The 25,755-nt window shown below is 37.8% G+C and overlaps 1 long non-coding RNA gene across 1 annotated transcript in view; it reads right to left on the bottom strand.

Moving 5' to 3' along the window:
• Nucleotides 1–3,533: 3,533 nt before the first annotated feature.
• LOC141377601 (uncharacterized) overlaps nt 3,534–25,755 on the bottom strand; it is a 180,880-nt gene continuing 158,658 nt past the window's right edge. The window contains exons 4-5 of the long non-coding RNA XR_012389991.1: nt 6,239–6,443; nt 3,534–5,783 (exon numbers count right to left, since the gene is read on the bottom strand). This is a non-coding gene — a long non-coding RNA (uncharacterized lncRNA). The remainder of the gene's footprint in view (nt 5,784–6,238; nt 6,444–25,755) is intronic.

Genomic DNA, 25,755 nt, shown 5'->3' with positions numbered 1-25,755 from the left:
CATGCAACAGTCTGCACTGTTTTGATTGGCTTGTTTTTATATATCTGTCTGTTTGTATGTAGATCAATAGATCAATGAATGTAGATTTTTTTTTTAAATAAATAAAAATTCTAAAGTAACTCTGACATAAAATAGAGGCCACATTAAACAGTGAAACATTTTAATCATTTTGACATCATTAGCATACAATGAGTTAAATAGTAAAAAAAAAAAGTAAAAAAATATTAATACTTAAACTGAAAATATTGCGTGTGGGTGGCACTATGGCTCAGTGGTTAGGAGTTTGCATGTTTTCCTTATGTTGGCGTAGGTTTCCTCAGAGTGCTCCAGTTTCTCCAACAGTCCAAACACATGCGCTATAAGTGAATTGGCTTTAGTAAATTGGCTTTAGTAAATGAGTGTGTGTGTGTGTGTGTGTGTGTGTGTGTGTGTGTGTGTGTGTGTGTGTGTGTGTGTGTGTGTGTGTGTGTGTGTTTGTGTAAATGAGTGCATATGTGCGTTTCCCAGTACTGGGTTGCAGCTGGAAGGGCATCCAGTGTGTAAAACATATGCTGGAGTAATTGACGATTCATTCCGCTGTGGCAAACATTGAATTTGAAGACTAAGCCAATAAAAAATGAATGAAGGAATATTGTGTGCTAATATGCATACATTATTGACCCAGAATATTCCTTAAATATTTTTTGTATTTTGTGTCATTCCATTTCTTTGCTCATCTTTTCTAAAACACTGGTTCCTTTCATGTTTTTTTTTTTTCTCATATTTGCAAATGCAACACCCTGCCACAATTTGAATATTTCCCACTTTTATTATTAAAGCAAATGTCCTATCTCTGTTTTTTTTTCTCAGTGTGGCAAGAAGAAACCGCAAAAGTGGAAAGAAAAAGACAAAAACAGAGTGCAAACTGCGCTTTATCTTTGTACACGTTTATTCAAGTGTAATAATGTCCACAATCTGCAAGTAAACATTAAACACACAAAACCCAGAGTTTCAGCTTTAAAACATGATCTGTGAGCTAAAGTTATTATATTGCTTGAAAACACAAATTATCTGCAGGTCATTCGTCTGTGTGAGGAATTAAAGGGTCGCTTGATGTCCATGTTTTGAGTATGGTATGATTAGAGCTGCAGGATTCAGCCAGTGAAGTGAAACCAGAGTAAATACATATAATGAGTCATTGAGATGAAGTTAGTGGTGTTTGAAGCAGACCTTGCAGCCACTTTAAAGGTGAACCAAATCTAATTAGGCTGTAATTGAAGTATGAAGTGAAATCATCCAGAAGATCACTGAAGAGTGACAGCCTAAAAAAAACCCTGCTCATCACACGCTCATTATATGTGTGCTAGACTAATGCAGGTCCATGAATTAACATTAGCCGCGTTTACACTATCGCTCCTAAAACGAGCGAGCCAGGGCGAGCCAAGGCCAGTCGCGTTTCCACTGTCACTTCCAGGGCCAAATCGTGGCTTTCTTGGGGCCAGCAGTCGGCCTTTTTTGGCCCGCCGAATACCTAAGGCCAAAGAGGGCCAGCTGGGGCTTCGGGGTGGAGTGAAAGGAGAGGCAGAGTGCGGACACAGTTTTCCGATCGTACACGAGTACATGCACCAAACAAATAAACAAATAAGGGAAATAAAACATTAAGCCTTATTGACAGGGGTCTTTTTGCATATGATCGGCCTTATGTTTCCCTTTTAAATGTAAGGCTGTTGCATAAATTAATAGCTTTAATTTATAAGTGACATTCTTTTCTGCATCCTCCTTGATGTTTCAATAACGCATAATAATCTTTACACCATATTAAAGACACAGCAGACAGTAAAGGTTTTCAAGAGTTTTTGTCAAGTTTAAAAGGTGTTTGTGAGCATTTAGATGCCTGTATGCGTGTGTGAGACTGAGGAAAAGTGCACTCCCTATACAGCTGTGTTGATGCCGTGAGCGGCTTATTTTCTTTTTGTTTTTTATTTTGGAGATTAAAGACAACAGAAAGACATTAAACTTTACAAATTTCGTGTCCACTTTCGTAGGCTTAAAACAATAGTGTCATATCTTCATAAAATAGCCTAAGCTATATTGAAATAATTTAAAGAATTACAAATACTGGAAAAAAATAAAATTGCATTAAATAAATAAACCAATATAAAACTAACAAAAGCTAAACCAATTTAGGTATATACAATACATAAATCAAACCATTTTAAAGCCATATTAAACTTTCATTTTTACAAGGGCCTATCTGAAAAAAAATAATAATAAAAAAATGAATTTTTTCTAAAAACCGTAAACACTGGAGAAGGTTAGAAATATTATTTATTAAGTATATGGATAGGATGATATTAATCAAATCATGCAAACAGAGCATTTTTTTGGGTGATTTTGGGCTTGAAAAAAAAATCTGTGATTACGGTTGGTTTAAAATGTGCTGCAATTTATAGTCTGATGTAATTTATAAATAGCAGTCAATGCCAGGAAAGCAAAACATGCAGAAAGCACCACACATTTATACTTTAAATGCATCATGAGGTTTACACTGAATGCCACTTTAATTATTTGCTTCATTAATTTTTGAAACCTCCTTTCTGTTCTGATTACAGTTATTTGTGAAAAATTTGCTGTGGAGTGATGAGCAAAACTATTTGTTTAGAAAAGTTGGACAATATATAATGTTTAATTAATTAATTCATTTTCCTTCGGCCTATTCCCTTATTTATCGCCACAGTGGAATAAACTGGCAACTATTCCAGCATATGTTTTATAAAGTGCATGCCCTTCCAGCCTCAACCCAACACAGGGAAACATGCATACACACCACATTCACACACACTACAGCCAATTTAGTTTATAGCGCATGTGTTTGAGAAATTGCCTTTCATGTGCAATATACGGGTGTGGATTGGTTAACACCATGCAATAATATCAGCTGCACAATATTTATATTTCCTCAATTGTTTTGCACTAATGCTGCCTTTAATGTCAGCTCTTCTTCTTGTATTTTCTTTCATGAGCTTTTCCATGCACTGACATTTTAGATCCACTCAGTTTCCACTGACATTCAGCAAGACGCAATGCAATTTTTCAAAGGTCTTAAGCATAAAATAAGAAAAAAATATAATTAAGCGCTGTTGGATTTGACTTTCTCATCTGTTGATGGATTGGATATACAGTTGAAATCAGAATTATTAGCCCCTCTTTAAATTTTTTTTCTTTTTTAAATATTTCCCAAATGATATTTATTAGAGCAAGGAAATTTTCACTGTATTTCTGATAATGTTTTTTTTTCTTCTGGGGAAAGTCTTATTTGTTTTATTTCAGCTAGAATAAAAGCAGTATTATATTTTTTAAAAACCATTTTAGGGTCAATATTAATAGCAACTTTAAGCTATACTGTATTTTTTCGATAGTCTGCAGAACAAACCATCGGTATACAATAAATTCCCTAATTACCATAACCTGCCTAGTTAACCTAATTAACCTAGTTAAGCCTTTAAATGTCACTTTAAGCTGTATAGAAGTGTCTTGATAATTATCTAGTCAAATATTATTTACTGTCATCATGGCGAAGATAAAATAAATCAGTTATTAAAAAAATAGTTATTCAAACTATCATGTTTAGAAATGTGTTTAAAAAATCTCTCTCTGTTAAACAGAAATTGGGGAAACAAATAAAAGGGGACTAATAATTCAGGGGGGCTGAAAATTCTGACTTCAACTGTATGTTTTTGTGTATGTATGTATGTATGTATGTATGTATGCATGTATGTATGTATGTATGTATGTATGTATGTATGTATATGTATGCCCTCTTGTACAAATTCGACCTATTTATTAAATCTGGCCTATATACTTTATTAAAAACCTTTAGCAACACCTTGTCCGTGACCTTTTGATGACTGGGCTAATTATCTGAGAGTTATCTGATAGTCAGATGTCAATTTGATTAATTATTGCTATTTTTTATGGCCTCCCTCATGCAAGCGACTGTATATAATTAAATCTTATAGCAATCCACAGTGATGTTTTTATAATATTGATAAGAATTAGTGCAGTAACAAGAATGAATAATTCATCTGCACAATGTGTTATCTGAACAATAGCAAACAATGCTGTGAGAGCCTGCATTTTTAATGAAAGCATAGGGAATAATAATAATCAGAATCACATGGACTGAAGATCTGATATTCATTCATTCATTTTACTTCGGCTTAGTCCCTTGTTTACCAGCGGTCGCCACAGCGGAATGAACCACCAACTATTCCAGCATATGTATTACACAGCGGACGCCCTTCCAGGTGCAACCCAGTACTAAGAAACACCCATACAGTCTCACATTCACACACACACACGCAACCGCACACGCGCGCACACGCGCGCACACACGCGCACACACGTGCACACACGCGCACACACGCGCACGCACGCACACACACACACACACACACACACACACACACGCGCACACACACGCACGCACGCACGGCCAATTTAATTTACTCAGTTCACCTATATCACATGTGTTTGGACTGTTGGGGAAACCGGAGCACCTGGAGGAAACCCACATCAACAAGGGGAGAACATGCAAACTCCACACAGAAATTCCACAGAAACTCCTACACAGCCGAGACTCGAAACAGTACTGTTAGGCATCAGTGTTACCCACTGAGCCACCATGCCCCCCAACATCTGGCATTAAATCTGTTTAACAGAGTATTTCATTTGAAGCATATACAGAACATTTTCTGTGCCATTTTGACCTGATATCAGTTTAAAATGTAGTTTTTTATAGTACTAAAATAGCAACATGATGATAAAATGAGGGTGAACAAACTTGAGCATCGAGTTGGTGCTGTAACAGAATTTTTTGGGGGGTTTAAAGATGTAAACATTAGTTTGTTTTAAGTCAGTTTCATGGATCTGTGTAACATACTGATGCATATTTTACAGCATGATACCAGTTTTACTAAACAATACACTTTCATAGTGTTCTTTTGAGAGGTGATTTAAAAATGTGTGGCTTGAAATCAATGGAAATTTGAGAAGTCATTGAATTACACAAGTAATATAAACATTTACGATTAATTGACATAATTGATTAATTGATTTCACCACATTAAAAGTTGCTCCTTACAAAAAACTTTTTCAGTTCTCCTTGTACACTGCAAAAAAATGCTTTTCTTACTTAGATGTTTTGTCTTGTTTCTAGTCCAAATATCTGCCAATGAGGTAAGCAAAATAATCCTGTCACAAATCGATAAACAAGATTATTTTGCTTACCCCATTGGCAGATTATTTTGCTTGATTTAAGGAAAACCTCACTTTATTCTGGCATATTATTTCTTAAAACAAGACAATATGTTTTGCTTGTCTAGAAAATGCTTCTTGATTTAAGAATTTGTAGATATTTGGACTAGAAACAAGACAAAACATCTAAGTAAGAAAAGCATTGTTTGCAGTGTACAACCACTCTAAATTCATTACAAATTAACTAGATTAAATTGAGTTCCCTTATGACCAAAAAAAAAAAAAAAAAGAGAAAAGTTTTATAAAACATTTAGCAGATGCTATTTCACATTTGCTCTCAACAAACACCTAATATAAGCAACTGCAGGGCATAACCACTTTCCCATTTTCTCAACCACCAGGGAACCTATGAAAATGTTCTTTTAATTGAGGTGCAGATTCAGAAAATGTCTAAACTGATGCTGAAGAATACGTAGGCCATTACTAGTCCATTTTTTTTGCCAAGGCTCCCCAAAGCAAGCAAGACTCACACGCGACGGGAGCCGAGCCTGAGAATACACACAAGCGCATAAATTGTCACCGCCTATGAATAAACGAACCGCACTTTACAGCAATCAAGCCTTAAAAACAAGAGCTGCTCAAACCCCTGAGGAGAAACTGAACAATCTCTTTAGAGCCACAGACAAGGGCCAGAATTTTAATCAAATATAAATGCAGACATGCCTAAATGTGTTGAAGTTAGAATTATTAGCCCTCCTGCATTGTTAGCCCCCCTGTTAATTAAATACCTCATTACTTCAACTTAAATAGAGTAAGTTCACAGTACTCATATAGATTCAGGGATTTTTTTTAACTGAAATGATCTGTAGCAATCAGTTTCCTCAAATGGTTTGAGTTGCCTTAATTTGTTGGGATTTACAGTATTTAGATGGTTTGAGTTCTCTCCATTTATTATATTATTGTGTGATGCTGTTCCTTTTCAGGCTAGCAGCTGACCGCTTACCTCTTTATGGATGGCTTTTCCGCTGTTACCTGTTTGTCCAGTGGCTCGCCACATGCAATGATGGACTTGAGATGCAGAGAGGAGTTGACTGTGATGAATGGGTTTGAGTCCAGAGAAGAAGAGTTCCAGAATGCAGCTAAGACAAAAACAACAGCCAAAAAATAAAAATAAACAAGTAAATAACATCCAGAGAATGTGGTAAAATCTGAAAATGTGGTAAAAATCAGATGGCTGTGAGAACTTTTTTTTTCTGGACTGCTTTTGAAAACATTATCGGTCGGGTTTAGGGAAGGAAGAGGGTGGGTCAGTTGATCACTCAGTCAGTCAGTCAGTCAGTAGCAGTTGGTGGTGGATTTAGTTGAGAAAAGCAGGCATGAATGGAACTCCAGAAAAAAATTTGAGATCTCAAAAAGCCAACCCAGGCTCATTCTGAAAACGTAGTCCCGTAGACATTTCTGGAGACCGCAAAATATGTCCTGAGAGGTACCTATTTTTGCAGTTTTCGTTTTCACGAATCCGCAAGAGGCCTCTGTGTGCGCTTTTTCGCATCTCAAATGTCTATCGCGAGTGCCGTTCACGCCCGCGCTGTTCTTGTGTGAACCCACCAGAGGCCTCTGTCGAACGACAGTTTGTCTGTCTGACTAATTGATGGACTGGGCGACCGGCCAATCGACTGACCCACCCTCCTCCTTCCCTAAACCCAACCAGAGGCCACTGTTGACTGACTGACCGTCTGACTGACTGACTGAATGACTGACCGACCGACCGACCAACTCTCCTCCTTCCCTAAACCCAACCAATTTTACTGATTGACCCGCCCGCCTGCTTACTTCCCTAAACCCAACCAACAATTTACAAAAGTCTACCAGAAAAAAAAAAACCCTTGTCTGATTTTAACCACATTTTCGGATTTTACAACATTCTCACCTTATTATGACCTTATTATTTTTTGGATAATGTTTTTGTCTTCCCTGATGGAACCGCTCTTCCCTGGACTTGAACTTGGTTGTCGCTAACTGGACAAACTGGTTGCGGCAGGAAAGGGTTGTTGCTAACTGGACAAACTGGTTGCGGCGGGAAAGGCCTCACAGCAAGTTAAGCGGTCAGCAGGTAAGCGCGAAAAAGAACGGCATCACACTGCCTCGTAGTGTTCACTTAAATTAAACTCAGCCATACGTACCTCTAGCTACATATTTGCAGTCTTCAAAAACATCCACGGGACTACATTTTCAGAATGAGCCTGCATTGCAAAAAGCATACTGTGGCCTCTGGCGGATTTACAAAAACAAAAACTGCAAAAAATAAATACCTGGGACTTATTTGGAGATCTCCAGAAATGTTTTAAGGGTTACATAATCATAATGAACCTGGGTTGGAAAAATTTACATAATTTGCTCCGTTCAACAGAATTTTGGCAATATTTGAAAAAGAAGAAAAAAAAATTCACAAGAGGGCTAATTATTTTGACTTCAACTGCAAACCAAACCACACCACAGCAGTAAGGGGAAACGCACCATACTGGGATGCAGAAAATATTGTTTGTGCACTGTGAGCTGCTGAAATCATAAGGAAGCTTGCAAAGTTCCTCGATTTCTATGCAAAACCTCAACTCTGCATCTTTCCAAAGCTCTCGAGAGACTCTGCAAAACAAAACTGCACGTATTTTCATACTCTCATGGTCTGTCACCTCCATCAGACTTACATACGGAGGGCTCACACACTGCAGAGCATACAGTTTGAGCTATACTGACAACTGCTGTTGACATTTTACAGCAAGAGCAGCTAAAATATAATCCTGCAGCAAATCACAGAGCTAAAAATGCACAAACACTCTTTCGACAAGCAACCAGCCATTAATGATGACAACTATTGTTTTCGGTTCGCTGTGAGAAAATGGGTAACATTCAGTATAACTTTATATATTTTTTCTTCTGGGCAAATTTGTTTACTTGTATATACTGTAGTTGTGGTGTGCAACAACTTTGGTCTTTCAATATCACTGTCTTACTATCAGTACTGGAAATGCAGCTATTTATAATGTGCATTAGGTTTTCAGAGGTTTCTGACTTTACTGACCTTGCATTTTCTTTAAAAAGTTCCATTGCTATTTTAACTTATGGGCTGTAATTTCTGTGTGGAGTTTGCATGTTCTTCCCATGTTGTTGTGCATGTCTACAAAAACATGCTGTATTGGTGAATCGAATAAGCTAAATAGGCCATAGTGTATGTGTGTGAATGAGCATGTATGGGAGTTTCCCAGTGTTGGGTTGCGACTGGAAGGGCATCCTCTGCGTAAAACATATGCTGGATAATCTGGCCGTTCATTCCGCTGTGGCAACCCCTCATTAATAAAGGCACTAAGTCGAAAAGAAAACGAATGAACAAACGAACGGTTAGCATCAAGTATCAACTTGCTGCATGTATATTCCAGAAGAATGTTAGCTTGTAATTAGTTCATATCACCAGTAAGGTGTGCACCAAATTTCCTCTTTCGTGTTAGCATATAGACTCTCATCCTAACACTGTAAAAATGAATGGCAGTCAATTGAAGAAGGCCTTGTTTCATCCTCTAGGTGGGCACACACTGTGATTTAGATGTTGTGTCATGTCATTGTGTGATCAGAAACTATGATTTGCACTGCAGGCTGTTTTAAGACCAGCAGTGCAGTTTATAAATCTCAATCAAGAGAGTTCTACCTCTCTAATTAATCCAATTAGACCAAGCTAGCATGCTAATGTGCTCGTGTCACTTGGGGTCCAAGCTGACAAACGCTTTGATTATTCTCCATGGAGGTCTTATATGCCTGCAGAGAGCTGTCCGTTTGTAATCCCACTCATCTCAATTGCAGTTACATAAAAATATATTATATTAAATTTTATTGCATTATATTTATATTATAATGTATTATATTATATTATATTATATCATATTATATTATTATAATACATCATATTATATTAGTTAAGTTGATATTAAAATGGACACGATTGTGAATTATGTTCTTGCAAATGGCATATAAGGTACATATAAGGTTTTTTGTTTACATAAACAGTGATGTTTAATTGGCTCTTCTCTCTAATGATGATGGTGGTATTATTATTGAATTTATTAGGATGATTATTAGCAGTAATATTATTATTATTATTATTATTATTATTCATTTCCTGCCGCTTTTCTTTGGGTCGCGGAGCAGCAATCTTAGGAGAGAACTCCAGCCTTTCCTCTCCCCAGACACCTTCTCCAGCTCTCCAGCTCCTCCCCAGACACCTTTTCCAGCTCCTCCAGTCCTTCAAGCGTGTCCTGGGTCTTCCCCGAGGCCTCCTACCGGTGGGACATGCCTGGAACACCTCCCTAGGTAGGCATCCAGGAGGCATCCGAAACAGATTACTGAGCCACCTCAGCTGACTTCTCTCGATGTGGAGGAGCAGTGGCTCTACTCCAAACTCCACCCTTCCCTCACTCGTGAACAAAACCACAAAATATTTAAACTCCACCTGGAAATCCTCTCCTCCAACCTGGAAATGCCAAACCACCTTTTTCAGGTGGAGCACCATGGCCTCAGATTTGGAAGTGCTGATTCTCATCTCAGCCCCATCACATTCGGCAGCAAACTGCCCCAGTGCATGCTGAGGGTCCATGTTTGATTAAGCCAACAACACAACATCATCTATGAATAACAGATGAAATCCTGTGGTCCTCGAACCGTACCCCCTCCAGCCCAAGGCTGTGCCTTGAAATTCTGTCCATGAAAATTATGAACAGAATTGGTAATAAAGGGAAGCCTCGCCAGAGTCCAAAATGCTCTGAAAAAAAGTCTTATTTATTGCCGGAAATGCAAACCAGTCTCTGTTCATACAGGGACGAGACTCTGGCACCTCTGGCCCCCTTCTCCCCGAGCACCCTCCACAGAATGCCACAAGGCACATGGTCTAATGCCTTCTCAAAACACAAGTGGACTGGTTGGGCATACTCCCATGGACCATCGAGCACCCTAGTGAGGGTATAGAGCTGGTCCAGTGTACCACAGCCCGGACATAAACCGCATAGTTTCTCCTAGATCCTAGGTTCAACCATCAGCCGCATCCTCCTCTCCAGTACCCTGGCGTAGACTTTCCCCGGGAGGCTTAGGAATGTGTTTCCCTTATAGAGCACACCCTCCAGTCCCCAATCTTAAAAATGGGAACCACCATCCCAGTAGCCCTGTCCCCGACCTCTATGCGATGTTGTAGGGATGTGTCAGCCACGACAGCCCCGCAACATCCAGAGACCTAAGATACACAGGCTGAATCTCATCCACCCCTGTTGCTTTGTCACTGCTGAGCTTGCAAACTACCTCAGTGACCTCAGCTTTGGTGATTGGTGAGTCCACCCCTGCATCCCCAGTCCCCGCTACCACAATGACATGTCGGTGGGGTTAAGGAGATTCTTAAAGTATTCCTTCCCCCGTCTGACCACATCCCCAGTCGAGGTCAACAGCTCCCCACTTCCACAGTAAACAGTGTTGATGTGGAGCTGCTTTCCCCTCCCGAGGCGCCGGACAGTTTGCCAGAATCTCTTTGGGGCCGACCGATAGTTTCCTCCATGGTCTCCCTGAACTCTTCCCAGGCCTGAGCTTTCGCTTCCGCAACCACCTGGGCTGCAACACGCTTGGCCTGTCGATACCCATCAGTTACCTCAGGAGCCCTGCAAGCCAACAAAGCACTGTAGGACTCTTTCAGCTTGACGGCGTCCCTTACTTCCAGTGTCCACCACCGGATTTGTGGATTATCACCCTGACAGGCACCACAGACCTTACATATATTGTACATATAATGTACATACAAAGTGTAATTCAATTAATTTAAATCATAACAACAACAACATTAATAATAATAATAATAATAATAATAATAATGTTATTGTTATAATTTAATTGAATTATACTAAACTGAGTTATTAAATTACTAAGTAAATCAATTATAAAGTGTTGTAATAACTAAAGTTTTTATCTTTAACTTAAAGTTAAACATTTTTCAAAGAAATAAAGGTCACAAAATACAATTCAAAAGCAAGCATAAATGGGAAAAAAAATAAACATTTACAGTGTAGTTTCCAAATGAATATGACGTCATAAAAGATGCATGCACTGTAATAAAGTTTGCAAAGTACAGTTTAAAACAGTCAAGCTGTCGAATTCCCAAAATTTCATATCAACTACCCATACATAAAGTATGAGACCTGGATCTAGCCAAAAGTGATGATCTAATAAAAACTGGGAAATATAGAAATGGACAGGAGCTGTCAAGACTTTTAATCCCAAGTCAAGGTTTGTGATGAGTGACAGTACAGTAAGTGGAGGTTTTGCATGTGCAGCAGATGAGCAGATTCTCCCTCAGGGTTTCACCATAGTGAATTAAACCTCAAGAGCATCACTGCGGCTTTGATTTAGTTCACACTCTTTCCATTACAGAGCCGTGATGCTTGTGCTGCAGGAAGAGCTAAATCAAACCCAGTGTGAGATGGTACAAGCTTTTATGTGCTCTTGCAGTCTTCGTTTTCCAGCCATTTTATTGAATTGACCTACTTGTCGGCGCTCAATGATTCCTAACAGCACCAGACTCTGAATTCAGCTGATGAAAACTAATCAAGCCGCACAATGGACCCATTTGGAACAAACTTACCGTGAGCCAACAGTTATACAAGCAGTGCGAAGGCTGGTTATTTGAGGGTAAGAAGTAGACAGAATTTAACCGGTTAGTATGACCCGGTTGGCCTATACTGCTTTATGTCCTACTTACTTTGTCATTCTTTATTAATAATGGACCAGAAATAAAAATGTAATGCTGTTCACAACAGCCGCGACATGCTAAAATAAATTAGGTAAAGTGTAAATAGATGTGAAAATGTTGAATTTTGAGTTTACTCGCATCATTTTTGCATCATATTTACTTCACAATGGATGTGGATTCATGTCATGGGCAGGGTTTCTGTCTGCTTGTTGACTCTAGTTTCATTACTGGCGAGTAGTGCCCAACCCTAGAGAGTAGCTGTGCTTTATGTGCTTTAGGAAGACTGAAAAACGGTGTATAATCATTTGGAGCCGTGTCTGAGTCCACTAGATTCTTTCAGAGGTGCACCCAGCTCTGTGAGTTCATCAACTGCTCCAGAAACTATACCTGCATGATAGAGGCTTTCAGTGGTGCTTCTGGCTGAGCCGAACACAGTTTGATGAGCTGTGTTGGCAGGAGGATTTTCCCCCAGGACACCAACAACAGCCACATTAACATTATCAATGAAGTAAATAAACTAAATTAGCTGTATGTATGAGTGCATGCGTTTGAATAAGTGTGTATGGGAGTTTCCTAATACTGGGTTGCAGCTGGAAGAGCATCAGCTGCGTAAAACATACTGTATGCTGGAATAGTTGGAGGTTCATTCCGCTGTGGCGACCCCTAATAAATAAGGGACTGAGCCAAAGCAAAATAAATGAATGAATTGCAAGGGTCTGGATTAATGGGCAATTTCACATTTTCATTTTAAAGCCAACAATTTTAAACCATCTACAACACAGCAGTGTGCATTTAAATTAAGTATTTTAATTATATTTATGTATATTAAAATAATATACTAAAATTACATTATTATTAGTATTGTATTATATGATAATTTATATAAAATAATATTTAAATTGGGGCATCACGGTGGCGCAGTGGGTAGCACAATTGCCTCACAGCAAGAAGGTCACTGGTTCGAGCCTTGGCTGGGTCAGTTGGCATTTCTGTGTGTAGTTTGAATGTTTTCCCCGGTGTTGGCATGGGTTTCCTCCACATGCTCCAGTTTCCCCCCACAAGTCCAAATGCATGTGGTAAATTGTCCGTAGTGTATGTGTGTAAATGAGTGTATGGATGTTTCCCAGTGATGGGTTGCAGCCGGAAGGACATCCATTGCGTAAAACATATGGCAAGGCAGGGCAAGTTTATATATATATATATATATATATATATATATATATATATATATATATATATATATATATATATATATATATAGCACATTTCATACACAGAGGCAATTCAAAGTACTTTAATTAAACAAGAATAAAAAAGAAGTATAAAAAAATAAAAAATAAAATAATAATAAAAAAATTATTAAAATGGATAAAAACAGAATAAAATGTGTTAAAATAGGTTATAAAAGAATGAAAAAGAAAAGAAAAACATAAATATGATTTATGGGACGCATCACAGTTCTCATTCAGTAAAGGCACAGTTAAACAGATGTGTTTTCAGTCTTGATTTGAATGAACCTAATTTGTTGGAGCACATCTGATCATTTCTGGAAGCTGATTCCAGCAGCGGAGGGCGCTGTTAGTAGGTAAAAGCTGATTCACCCTGCTTTGACTGCACTCTTGGAATTTCTAGTTTATATGATCCTAATGATCTGAGTGATCTGTTAGGTTTGTATTCAGTGAGCATATCTGTAATGTATTGAGGTCCTGGGCCATTAAGTGATTTAGAGACGAGTAATAATACTTTAAACCCTATATTGAATGTATTTCGGAGCCAGTGTAAGACCTGAGGACAGGTGTGATGTGCTCTGATTTTTTTGCTTCTGGTCAGAATCCTGGCTGCGGCGTTCTGGATGTGCTGCAGTCTGGCCAGTGAAGAGTTCATTACAGTAATCCACCCTGCTGCTGATGAAAGCATGAACAAGTTTCTCTAAGTCCTCACAGAAAACAAAGCATCTAATTCTTGCAATGTTTTTGAGAGGATAGTATGCTGATTTACTAACTGCTTTGACATGACTAAAACTCATATCTGACTCCATAGTCACACCAAGATTCTTAACCTTATTGTTTGTTGTTAGACCCTTAGAGCCAAGGTAAGCATTCACCTTGAGAACCTCATCTCTGTTCCCAAAGTTGGTGGTTCATTCTGCTGTGGCGTACGCAGATTAATAAAGGTACTAAGCCGAAAAGAAAATAATTGAATGAATAAATGAATGAATATTCAAATTACAGTTAAAGTCAAAATTATTAATCCTTTTGTGAGCTATTTTTTTTTTTATAATTTCTAAATGTTGTTTAACAGAGCAGGGAATTTTAACAAAAATTATAAACTATTATGTGCTGTCATGATGGCAAAGATAAACAAAAAAGTTATTAGAAATTAGTTTTTTAAACTATCACGTTTGGAAGTGTTGTGGCTGCATGGAAGGGCATCCGCTGCGTAAAAACTTGCTGGATGAGTTGGCGGTTCATTCTGCTGTGGTGACCCCGGATTAATAAAGGGACTAAGCCGACAAGAAAACGAATGGAAGTGGAAGTTTGGAAGTGTGTTTAAAAAAATCTGCTTCACATAAAACATAATCTGGGGAAAAATATAAAGGAGGGATTAAAATTCAGAGCTATATTAAAAATACACATGCATTAAATGATGTTGATACAATAAAAAATCTTATTTTCCAAATGAAAATAGGCTAGTTTTATGGTGTGAGGTCTTATATCCGTATGTAGTGGATGAAGAACCGTCTTGTTGCCTTCATTTAACGGTCTGTGAAACAGCTGAACAGAATCTCATGGCCACAGTCTCTAATGTTCTTGAATCCAGTCATCCATGTGATTCAAATCATCTGTTTAATAGATGCTGCCTAGCAACAAATAAAGTTTTTTTTTTTCTTCTACAAAACAGACACTGTTAATGCACTCAATACAATTCAGCTGTTCCAGACCATTTGTGTCCAGTTCTGAGAATCTCAATAAATTCAGAGCTAACAGTGAGGATGTGCGAAGCAAACAGAGGTGATCTGTATTTTTGCAGCATGTTACTCTAGACTGTTGTTTACGCGTTGCACTTGACCTTGTCTGTTATGAATTTTTCACAATAACGCAATACTAGGGCAGATAGGAGCGATTTGACTGCAATGAATATCCAAGTGGACACCAAGAGTTGACATAAAATGCTAGATACAGATGTGTGAATGGTCATGTGTTGTTAATACAAGGGTCTCTTCTTTCTTTACATTGCTCTTAAACACTAACAACCAGAAACACCATTGCATTCTCTGGGTTTACATATTATAAGTATGTGTTAGAGTAAAACCAACTCAGGCTCATTCTGAAAATGTAGTCCTTTGGACGTTTCTGGAGACCGCGGATTATGTAGCCGGAGGTACGTATGGCTGGATTTTTTTTTTTTTTTTTTTTTTTTTTAAGCGAACTATACAAGGCGGTATGACACGGTTCCTTCCTTTTGCTTACCAGCTGACCGCTTACCTCCATGTGGAGGGCTTTCCCGCCACAACTAGTTTTTCCAGTTAGCTCAATGTGTACATCGGCGGACTTGAGATGCAAAGAGGAGTTGACCACAACGACGACTGGGTACGAGTCTGGGGAAGAGAGCGGTTCCAGAAATCAGATAAGACAAAAACAGAATCCAAAAAATAAAACAAACACGTGAATAACAGGGTGAGAATGTGGTAAAATCTGAAAACGTAATAAAAATCAGACAAGGGCTTTTCTTTTCTGGACTGCTTTTGTAAATCAATAATTGGGTTTAGGGAAGTAAGTGGGTGGGCGGGTCAATCGATAAAATTGGTTGGGTGGGTCGCCCAGTCGGCCATTTAGTCAGACAGATAGTCGGTTGACAGTAGCCTCTGGTGGGTTTACGCGAGAATAGCACTGGCGCGAACGGCACGAGAGAAATTTGAGATGTGAAAAGGTGCACACAGCAGCCTCTCGCAGATTTGCAAAAAGAAAAACTACAAAAATACGTATTTCCCGGGATGTATTTTGCAGTCTCCAGAAACTTCCAGGGGATTACATTTTCACAATGAGCCTGGGTTGAATAAAACTTAATTTTTGTTTTGCGAACTACTAATGTCATTTCTTCTAATTCTAAAATATATTTAAAAAAGTCAATCTCCTGCCTCTAGCATCTAGACTGCAGTTCTGCACAGGCAGTTTGGCCGGAGAAGAAATAGTTGTGCCCAACTGGGCCTTGTTTCTCTCTTGCTTTTTTCCTGCACTTTTTATCAATTGGTGTGGTTTGTTCCACTGTTGCCACTGGCTTGCTTGGTTTGGGATTTGTGGAGCTGCGGGTTGATGGATTTGCTCTTCAGTGTTTGGACTTTCAGCAGTGAAAATTAAACCAAACTGAACTGAACGAAACTGAACTTCAACTCTGAAAACTGGACTGACAGTTTCAGTTTACTAAAACTTCTATGTTAAGCTGCTTTGACACGATCTACATTGTAAAAATGCTATAGAAATAAAGATGAACTGAACTCAAAAACATGAGGTGGGACAAAATGACAAAAGATGCCATGTTCATGTGTAGACAACAACACAATACTAGGGCCTGATCATACACCCGGCGCAATAAGGCGCAAGATGTGTTTCTACGATGTGTTGTTATTTTCAGACCTAAGCAGTCTGTCACTTTAATTTCAAATGAGATTGTGGTCCTGGCCCACTTTTGAAAAAAAAAAAAAAGGAGTTACGAATTCCTATGCATTAGCATAGCAGCAGACGCAAAACAGCTGCTATTCACTCAGGACTATTTATGGTAATGAGGGAGAGATGGTCAATAATGGGCAGGGCTTTCTCCCTCTATGACATGAAGGCAACGTCCATATCACCCTGCAGCCCAAGACCAGTTACTCACTGAAGCTAAGCAGGGCTGAGCCTGGTCAATACCTGAATGGGGACACATTGGAAAAGGGGGCGCTCTACCTGTGATCTGTGTGAGTCATAATGCCCCAGTATAGTGACAGGGACACATTAAACCAGCCTGATCTCACGAGAAAACCTAAGTATTTTACGTTTTGCCAGTCTAGTGGCTAATTCGTATGCATTTGTACAAGCTCAGTTGAACGAAATTGTACAATTTAAAAAAGGAGGCTTGGCACCTAACCCCACCCCTAAACCCAACCGTCATTGGGGGATAAGCAAATTGTACTAAATTGCACTAATTAGATTGTTCGAGTTCATACGAATTAGCCACTATATCAAAAAGTTACTAATTGCCGTGAGATTGATGGCCCTTATCCATCATGGCCTACCAATCATCCCCATTCACTAAATTGACTATCACTGTCTCTCCACACCACCAATAGCTGGTGTGTGGTGAGTGCACTGTTGCCATTGTCTTGTGGCTGCCATCGCATCATCCGAGTGGTGTGGAGAGACAAACCCCCACCCCCATGATTCTACAGAGCTTTGGGTGTATAACCATACACAATAAATGTGCTATATAAATACACATTACATATTAAATGTCAGTAAAAATGTTTTTACAAAATGCTTTTGTGAAGAGATATTTTTTATATGCACACACTGTTTTCACATATCTTCGGTGCGGTGGTGCAGTAGGTAGTGCTGTCTCCTCACAGCAAGAAGGTCGCTGGTTCGAGCCTCGGCTGGGTCAGTTGGCATTTCTGTGTAGAGTTTGCATGTTCTCCCTGTGTTCGTTGGGTTACAAGTCCAAAGACACGTGGTACAGGTGAATTGGGTAAGCTAAATTGTCCGTAGCGTATAAGTGTAAATTAATATGAATGAATGTTTCCCAGTGATGGGTTGTGTCTGGAAGAGTATCTGCTGCGTAAAAAATGTGCTGGATAAGTTGGCGGTTCATTTCGCTGTGCGACTAAGCCAAAAAGAAAATGAACGAATGTTTCCACATCTCATAAAACACCTTTTAAAGGTGATTTTTGCATAAAAGTTCCTCTTTAACACAACAAATGAAGCATTTATTATTTTTGACAAATTGCCATTCTCTGTGAAAATGCCAATGCTTTAAATGACAGCATTTTATTTGAAATTATGAAGAATGTTTCAGATCAGATCATAATAAAAAAACTAAAATATTATTATTGCTTATTTGAATTGTTTTTTTTAAAAGATGCTGCCAAAACCTTTTAAAATACTTGAGGAATTACTGGCTTTTTTATTCTTTTGGCTGTGACCTTTTGCAGTCAAGACTTTAAATATCCTTTCTGAAAAGGCCACATAAACAAACAGAAAGAGAAGAGAAACCCAGACCACGTAATCATGGCAGATAAACACAGACAACAATCACTACACACACTGATTTATGTAATTTACTCCCGAAATATTATGTTGTGTATTATAAATTCGTTTTATCCACTGTTCCAAGTGTTGGGATGTTGGAAACTTGGTTCTGCACAAAGACTTGTTGACTTCAGAGCATCTTTATTGTTTGATTACTGTATAGAGATGCATTTGCCTCTCACGTTATTTGCCTATTACAGTGAAAATTATCCAAAACAAACTATCTGCACCAAGCTTAAAGTTGAAGTTCTGTGCAACAAGTAGCTACAATCAGAATAACAAAATTAAACTTGAATAGTCTTGTGCTTATAATATTTATCTATTTTATACAAAGATTGAGAATAAAAAGAAAACAACTGCATAAACATGTCAAACAGACCTCTCAGCTTCTTCACCTTGTAAAAGCAGTTTCAATGTTTATCCTTGTTTACACCTCTGCTTATTTTGGCAAGTTTTTGAAATTTGTTTTTCATTTCTGTGAGTGAGTATGAATTTTTTTTTTTTAAATCCAGCCTCATCAATGAAGCATACCCCTGTATACATTTTTGGAGAGTGTCAAATACGTAACAGGAGGTACATTTTTTGCAGTTTTGTTTTCAGAAATCCACCAGAGGCCACCGTGTATGCTTTTTCAGATCTCAAATTTCTCTCAAGAGTGCCGTCCGCACCTACTGTTCTCATGTAAATCCACCAGAGGCTGCTGTCAACTGACTGACTAATATATCCACCCACCCCCTTACCTAAACCCAACTGATAGCCTTTTCAAAAGCACTGATTAACCTTCCCACCGCCTTCCCTAAACTCAACTGACAGTTTTCAAAAGCAATCCAAAAAAGAAAAGCCCTCAGGGCCACCTGATTTTTACTATGTTTTCAAATCTTACCCTGTTATTTATTTGTTGATTATTTGTTTTACCTGCTTTCTGGAATCGTTCTACGCCAGACTCAAACCTCATCATTGCGGTCAGCTCCTCTCTGCATCTCAAGTTCGCAGACATGCGCAGAATGCTACTAGGCAAACTGGTAACACTAGAAAAGCAGTCCACATGGAGGCAAGCTTTCAGCTGGTAGCACGAAAAGAAACAGAAGCCATTGGCAACATCATACTGCCCTGTAGCGTTGTTTTAAAGACCATATGCAGCCATAAGCAGCTCTGGCTACATAATTTGTGCTCTTCAGAAATGTATAATGGACTACGTTTTCACAATGATCCTGTGTTGGCATTTTTTCCATTAGTTTTGGTCCTAGACACCCTCTGGGTCAACCTGCTGCTGCAGTAGCCACGCCCCAAACTTTTGCTATTGGTCAATGTGGAAAGTGAGCAGATTCAGTTCAGACCCCCCTCAATGTTTTGAATGTCCATGAGAGGCTCAATATTATTATTTTTTGGCTTTGTTATAGTTTGTGGCTTTTTTGTTGCTTTGTTTTTCTGAAACCAAAAAGCAACAGAATGTATTTTGACATTTAAAAATCTTATCAGACATCCACAAGAAACATTCATTCCTCAAACCAAAATATAAAACAGTTCGAGTAGAATTGCTGGTATTCTGAACCTCTCATTGTTAGTGTATCCTTGATATTTCCAGTGCCATCTATGCATCAATAAGTCCTATATTGCAGGAGGCTTTATATCAGCCAGCATTTATGATCTCTGGTTGGTTATAAATGTTTATTACAGAGCTCCGTGTCATGAGTTTATAACACTGCTCTAATAAGCAGTATTATACGGTCATATTAGTCCCCATGGACGTTTTATTTTGCTATTAGTTTACAGTGCAGTTAGTTTTGTGTGGGCTTTGCATAATGAACTCATACCATAATTTAGATGTTAATAGTGTAATGCTCTTCTTATTTGCATTTGCAGTGATTTTGCAGTCATGCCGCTGTGTGATGTTGATCGCTGTGCTTTGCAGTGTCTGCGCTTTCGAACAGATCTTTTGTGTGACATTGTTTTCATGCATTATATTCTTCGTGGTTATGTATCGATGCAACAGGAATCCAGTCGTATTGGGTTATAAATATTTACAATCCTTTTTCTGTGTGTTTAATTTGCATCAGATTTTTGTGTGCTTACTGTTGGGTGTTATTTCATACCTTCAGCAGTTATTTATATCTCTCTTAGGCTGTTGTGTCATTGTTTTACTTCTGACAACTCGGATAATCCCGCTCAGTCTTGCAGTGTGTGTATATTTAGAAATGAACTAGAGTAGGTTTCTTTGTGCGGGTGTTTAGTATGGAGTCATTGTTTTGAATGGTTTGGCTTGATTTGAGGAATCTCTGCATCAGAAAAGGGAAATCAAGTGTGAACTGTATCCTCCTCTGTTGTGTTGTCAGCGCTGATAAGATAAAACTGTTTAATTGTGTCAAACAGTGGCGGTTCTAGTTTAAATGGCACTCTGGGCGAACACCGCCGGAAAAAAAAGACATTTAGGAAGAAAATATGTGGTTGTTTTTTTATTATCCCTTTGGAACACCCCTTTGAAATTATTTACATTTCACTACATCTGGACCAACCTGACTCACGAGGAAATGTAAGTATTTTACGTTTTGTCAGTTTAGTGTCTAACGAGTTTGTACGAGTTAAGTTGTACGAAAATGTACGATTTTTAAAAAGGAGGCGAACCCCACCCCAAATTCCAACAGTCATTGGGTGATAAACAAATCATACTAAATGGTACAAATTAGATCGTACAAATTCATATGAATAAGCCACTAAATCAAAAAGTTACTGGTTGCCATAAGATTGCGTTGTTTGGACCTTGTCTTTTATATATATATATATATATATATATATATATATATATATATATATATATATATATATATATATATATTTTTTTTTTTTTTTTTATATTATTATAATTTTGTTGGTGGGAAAATATATTGTTAAGCATTAATTTGATGTTGGCATGCTAAAATTACTCGTCCATGTGCCTCATTCATTTCACTATGTATGAACTTGCTTAATGAGCATAAGCAAATGAGCTGTGGTTTCATTATGTCATGTTGCAGTTAGTTTTATTTCACATCACTTTTCAGGACTTAACACTAACTATTTACCAATTTTTCTCTGACCACACCAAACTTTTTTCCCTGCCAAAATTTTTAACAATGTGTCAGTATGTATTTATATATATAATGATATTTTTCACTCTCCACCCCTTTGAAAGTCTCTGCACAGTACTGGTACAAGCACCTAGACATCCCCACCACTCAGTATCCATGTTAAAGCCCTGATAATAACTTAGCTTTTTATAGTTAAAGTAATTATTAATAACCTTAACCCTTCTTGATTTAATTGTAAATCAATATTGTGCATCTTTTGTAAAGCTGCTTTAAAACAATAATTATTGTATAAAGCGCTATACAAATAAACTTGAAACTTGATTTGAAAAGTGTCGGGTGTGTTTAGAATATATACATCTTCAGCTTAAAATACCTCTCAGATAATGTTGCATAGCATGTTTAAGTTGTTTCTTTTCTTAAGCCCTGGTCAGATCACACAATTTTTAATGTCTGTTATGAAAGTCACTAGGTCAGATTATGTGATTTTTTTCTTGATAAAATTTTGACTTGTCCTCGGTAACAAATGTGCCAGACAACATGTTCCTTCACGATCAGTCATCCAGTGACATCTACAACGAGCTTTATTTCCCAAGGCAGTAATAACAACGAGCGAAAGTTGCTATAAAAATATTTCTTATCTCAATTTAATTTAATTAACTTCAATCTCAATAAACACTGATGCTGGCTGACAACTAATTACTATTTAAAAGTATTCATTATGACATTGATAGAGTCAAACTTTTTATTATTATTATTATTATTATTAATATATTTTCTTTGGCAGAAAAATATACATTAAGATTTCAATGTTGCCAGTAAACACTCCCTTGCCTGAGCATGAAATGAAAGAACATCAGCAGCTGTGAAGCAGTAATTTATTAAATCCTTATTTTCCACAGAGCGGAACAAATCATAGCCGCACAGTTGGATGGGCACAAACAAAAATATGATTCTTTTTTTTTTTTTTTTTTTGAAAAACACCTTTTTGAAATAAATTTCATTAGCTATAATTTGTATCTTAATTAAGTATTTTTTAAATAACTTTTGAACAAAAGCACTTTAAAACAACTCCGCTATATGCTTCAGCGCCAAAACCAGAGTTGCCGTGAGACTGTGTTGGTTTCGTAAATAAAATAATAATCTAGCCTAAATAAAATTAAAAGTTAGATGTTCACAGTTTCAGAGAAGCCTATATTAAACTGTTACTATTACTGACACATTTGAATAAGCAGGACTGGCTTTTATTAGAACAAACTCTGTTGGAAAGATGAGAGCAGTGTCGCCTGCAGCCGTACGGCTAACATTGGGCGTACCAACCATGAGAGGGCGTGAATTAATGCCGCTTATTTATTTATTTATTTATTAAATAATTTAAACTGACTACTAAACAGTATACACTATGATATATTGACAAAGCAAGAAAGAATGAGAATAAATAAAGGTGTGTGTTTGTGTGTTTTAAAGTGTGTATGTACTTGCATGGTGGGAGATAAAAAAAAAAAAAAAAAAAAAAAAAAATATATATATATATATATATATATATATATATATATATATATATATATATATATATATATATATATATATATATTTATTTTAAGAGCTTAGCTTAGCAGTTTACTCCCCAATGTGTTTCTGGTGAAATTTAAGAAGAAGTCACAGAGCTTTGGCATCACATCGTCTTGACACTGAGTTTGCTTGACTTTTCCTCTTTGATGGTGCAGTTGTGTGGTTTTAGAGAACCTCCCGACATGCACTGTGAACCATTTTGAAATGCAAGCTGACTGCCCCGTGGCAACCACTGTCTAAATAAAAAATATTCAGAAAGGATTTTATGGTCTAAAGTAGTTTTGAGAGCTGCACTGAAACTCTCATTCTGAAGAAACCTGGAATTCAACAAGGCAGCAGAGAAAACACATCTTTAAGAGTGAAACAAGGCTCTTCAAAACAGCCGAGACTTGTACAAACATCACAGAGGAGAGGATGAAAGAGAAAATAAAACACGCAAGCACTTTTCTCAGATACAATGTGATAATGTGGATTGCAGAAACATCTATCCATCTTATCTCATGTGGCGTTTTGAGAATTAAGTTTTGATTTTTGTTCCTATGTATGATGTAGAAACTTCTAGGGAGACTTCTGATCAAAACTTTGGGAGGAGATCCATGTCAATATGTTAAAAATCCCCCATAAAGAAAATATGTATATATCTAGGCATAGTTGAATAATAAGGGTCCAGTAAGTGGCCATGCCATGAGCCTCAAAAACCATTGTTTCCTGTTCTTATGTAAATTCAACGAGTGTATAACTCAAACTAAAAACAGGTTAATCAGAACACAATACAGACAGTTGCGTGATTTGTGGGCCATACCCTCGAAATTTGCATGTACACATTTTACATCATATGAACCAGACGAGCAGCCATATCATCGGGAGATCAGCAGCCTAAACACAGACTGATAACTTACTAGACTGTGTTAACTTATGTTTGTGTAGAGTTTTGTTTTGAAAATGGTAGAGGCAGCAAAACGCCTGCTACATCAGATTGATTTCATGCAGTACTAAACAACAACTCCAGAAGCCATCAGTTTACATGCATGTCAGAAAGCAAAATGCAGGATATACGGATTAAAAATGCATTCAGCTCCTCCCCAAAAAGGCATATGGTATGTTTTATAGTATTTTTTGTTAATTTATCATGTTTGTTATGATATTTGCTGCACGTTTCAACAAACACATGTAGACTGCTAAATACAAGTGTGTACTTACTCTAAGATGCACTTTTAAGAATTGTGTCAATCATTGAAGTCTTACTATCATTGTCTGACAGCAATAAACGTGATTAAACATTGTTTGTTTATGCAGAGTTTGATATTAATTATTGGCTGTGTTTTTATTTAGATTAAAGCACCAACATACAATACACTTTACATTTATGTTGGTCTCTTTGCTCAAGTTTAATTATACTTTAGCACATATTTTATCCACAGCACAACTAGAAAGCAAAATAGGATGCTCTGGTGATTTATATTAGATAACTAATTTACTTAAAAAGTAAAACTAGCTTAGTTTAAAGGTTAAAAAGATTTCTTTTCCGGTTGTTAAAATATTTTCGGCAACTAAAGTATGATTAAATGTGTTAATTTCAGATTAAACATGGTGTGTGTGTGTGTGTGTGTGTGTGTGTGTGTGTGTGTGTGTGTGTGTGTGTGTGTGTGTGTGGAAGTGAGAAAGTGCTGAGAGCTGCAGGTCAGAGCTCATTAATATTCACGACCATTACAAATATGGTCAATATGGAAACTCAAATAAATGAGCATATAAAGCAGGGGTGTCCAAACTCGGTCCCGGAGGCCGGTGTCCTGCAGATTTAAGCTCTAACTTGCCTCAACATACCTGCAAGGAGGTTTCTAGAAAGCCTAGTAACAGCTTGATTAGTTAGCCCAGGTGTGTCTGAGAACTTATCCAGCATATGTGTTATGCAGCGGATGCTCCTCCAGCCACAACCCATCACTGGGAAACATCCATACACACTCATAAGCCACCTTTCCACTGCACACGACATTTGGAAGCGACTGTTGGAATACACCCCCTTGAGGTAGTCACACAGAATTTTCAGTTCTGCCAGCACCATGGGAGAAAAGCTGTTCTCGCAGTGTCAGAAATAAAGCAGTGCAAAAGCAAGAGCCTTTATTCTCTGTGCGTTCACTATGATTGAATGAATGAATAAATGAATGAATGAATGAATACTAGAAACTCAGACCGCTAAAAAATATTGAAAACATCATGAAAAAATTTATTTTTATTATTTTATTACATAAATTTATGAATATAAAGGTTTTTCTATTCCTCATCTCACGCAGACGGACCTGCTTGGGCAACACTGAAATACATCACAACCGGTCGCATATGGTCTAGTCGCAGGAGTTCAAATATTTCAACAGATCTGCAACTCAAATCGGATCCGAATTTTCCGCATACTGATTAGAACTCCACGCAGCTCCTGGACTACTCTCCAATGGAAATGAATGACTTCCGGACTGTCGCATTTCGTGTGCAGTGGAAAGGAGGCTATACACTATGGACAATTTAGCTTACCCAATTCACCTATACCACATCTTTGGATTTGTGGGGGAAACTGGAGCACCCAGAGGAAACCCATGCGAACACGGGGAGAACATGCAAACTCCACAGACACATCAACTGACTTAACCGAGGCTCGAACTAGCAACCTTCTTGCTGTTAGGCGAATATGCTACCCACTGCCGACACAACTGTTGCGCTTTATGTCGTCAATATCCTCATGTTTATATTGGCCTATTGCTGTGGACAATAGTCCCTTTCAAACAGTGATACCGGTAAATATCCGGAAGACTTTACCGGTATATTCAAAAAAGCGCTGTTC

Source organism: Danio rerio, chromosome 14 (genome assembly GCF_049306965.1).
Source record: "Danio rerio strain Tuebingen ecotype United States chromosome 14, GRCz12tu, whole genome shotgun sequence".
NCBI lineage: Eukaryota > Metazoa > Chordata > Actinopteri > Cypriniformes > Danionidae > Danio > Danio rerio.
The sequence above is the reverse complement of the archived record's forward strand: the minus strand, read 5'-3'. Positions and strand labels throughout refer to the sequence as shown.